The 2,254-nt window shown below is 53.0% G+C and overlaps 1 non-coding gene across 1 annotated transcript; it reads left to right on the top strand.

Annotated features, from left to right (window-relative positions):
• The first annotated feature begins 324 nt into the window (after window positions 1-324).
• Window positions 325-488, top strand: LOC118710842. Its single transcript, XR_004985557.1, has one exon. It is a non-coding gene; the product is annotated as a U1 spliceosomal RNA (small nuclear RNA).
• Window positions 489-2,254: the final 1,766 nt, after the last annotated feature.

The raw sequence follows: 2,254 nt of genomic DNA, 5'->3' as shown, positions 1-2,254 counted from the left end.
CCCCTCCCGGGTCGGGCCTCGTCTCCTCGCGGCCAGCAGCGCGCAGGGCCCGGATCGGAACCCGGAGACCGGGCGCCGGGCTGTCAGGCCGGGGGCGTGGCGTATGCAGATGACAGCAGCGCAGGGGCTGCCGGGCCCACGCGGCCTGCGCCCCCACGTCCCCGCACCCGGAGAAGGCAGCGCCCCCGGGGTTGCTGTGGCGACGGGCGCGGTGGGCGCTCGGGGCCTGGGGCGGCGGGGGCGCAGGGGCGTGCGGAGCGGAGTGACCGTGTGTGAAGGGTGAGTGGTGGCTGTGGGTGAGGGAGGAGGCGGGGTGTGCAACTCATACTTACCTGGCAGGGGAGACACCATGATCACGAAGGTGGTTTTCCCAGGGCGAGGCTCATCCATTGCACTCCGGCTGTGCTGACCCCTGCGATTTCCCCAAATGTGGGAAACTCGACTGCATAATTTGTGGTAGTGGGGGACTGCGTTCGCGCTCTCCCCTGGGCTTCTCGGTTACAAAGAAAGAAGCAGTGGTTTTCGCATTGTTCTTGTAGCTACACTGTGCTAATAGGAGTGACTTCCTTAAGCAAAAGTAGTTGTAAGGAGTTTCATTCCTATAGCTTGAGTCTCTTCACTTCTCTCCCAGGCTGTTCAACTATTAAACTAATTTCATGTTCTTATTGCTTCTTCATTCTTCAGGTGCAAATTTTCAACAGACCTTGGCAATCCCCAAGCAGATAATGCCTGATAGTGGGTTGGTGGGTTTCCCCTAAAGTGCAGGTTGGAGGTGAGGGGTTCTGAAAGTTTTGTCCTGCAGAGGCTGCTCATTGTGTTAGTTACCTGCAGCCAAGGCTCTTAAAGAGCTCTTTTTTTTTTAAAAAATGATAGATAACAGCCGAGACCAGTTTGGCTCAATAGAGTGTCGGCTTGGGGACTGAAGGGTTCGATTCTGGTTTTATTGCTTTTCTACAGAGAGGAAAGGAGAGGGATAGAGAGCTAGTAACACTGACGGGAGAGAAACATCAACCAGCCGCCTCCTGCACACCCCCACCGGGGATGTGCCCACAACCAAGGCACATGACCTTGACCAGAATCGAACCCTTGAGTCCACAGGCTGACGCTCTATCCACTGAGCCAAGCCAGTCTTTAATAAAATATATTAAAAAAAAAGAAAAGAAAAAGAAAAAGAAAACAAAACAAAACTGTGAGCCCAGAAAGAAACTCACTACAGACCGATTCATTTGCCTTTCAGCATAACCATTATGGCTTGTCTCATTTTCAGTTCTTATAAATGTATTTCTAGTATCACATGAGCTCACTCATCTAGGGGAAATTGTGAACAACAAAGACTGATGATCAAGAACAGCATCGATCAGACTGTTGGACCTCAGAGGGAATGTAGGGTGGGGATAAGGGAGAGAGAACAAACCAAAGGACTTGTGTGCATGCATATGAGCGTAACCAGTGGTCATGGACAACAGGGGGATGAGGGCATGTGTGGGGAGGGGTTTGGGATGGCAATGGGGGGGGGGAATGAGAACAAACAAGTGATACCTTAATCAATAGAGTAATTAAAAAAGGAAAAAAAGTAGTTATGGCTAAAGTATAGAAATGGGATGGAACATGTTGAGTTGGATTTGAGCTAAATCGACTTTGAATTGGCAGGGGTGCAGCAGACGGAGATACCTAGCCAGGCAATTGGAAATCCGACGTAGTGCTTGGAGGAGAGGGCAAGGATCCAAATAAGAGTGGATAGTGATGTGAATGGGATTTTGAAGACGGGAGAGTGGTCCAGAAGGAACTTGAGAATAGGCTGGCACAGAGACGGGAGAAAAGGTGTCACAGTCAAGACACCTGCCTGCCTCAGCTCAAGCATGGAGTGGATAAGGGCTGGGCAAAGGCTGGGACTGAGAAGAGTCCCCAAAAGACAATTGGGAAGTAACGGGTGACAGTCTACCGACTTTTCGTAGGAAGTCGGGGCCGCTGCCTGAGTGAGGAGTGAATGCTGACGGCGAGGCGGCGGCGCAGCGAAAAGGAGAGCGGCTGGAGGCGGGAAGATTGGAGGAACGGCGGTTCCAGTGTCCGAGGACCCACAGGCTGCAGGTCCCTCTGCACCTAGATTTCTGCTTTCCACGTCACGAAATGAGGTTCGGCAGGACGAGGACGATTACATCCGGCGTTAAGGTAGCTGCCTCCAGGTAAGCAGAGGCGGCGGCCGGAAGTGACCGGATACACCCGCCCCCCGCTGGGACAATCTGCGCAGGCGCGG

This window comes from Pipistrellus kuhlii, unplaced genomic scaffold, assembly GCF_014108245.1.
Source record: "Pipistrellus kuhlii isolate mPipKuh1 unplaced genomic scaffold, mPipKuh1.p scaffold_m20_p_1, whole genome shotgun sequence".
Classification (NCBI taxonomy): domain Eukaryota; kingdom Metazoa; phylum Chordata; class Mammalia; order Chiroptera; family Vespertilionidae; genus Pipistrellus; species Pipistrellus kuhlii.
The sequence above is the reverse complement of the archived record's forward strand: the minus strand, read 5'-3'. Positions and strand labels throughout refer to the sequence as shown.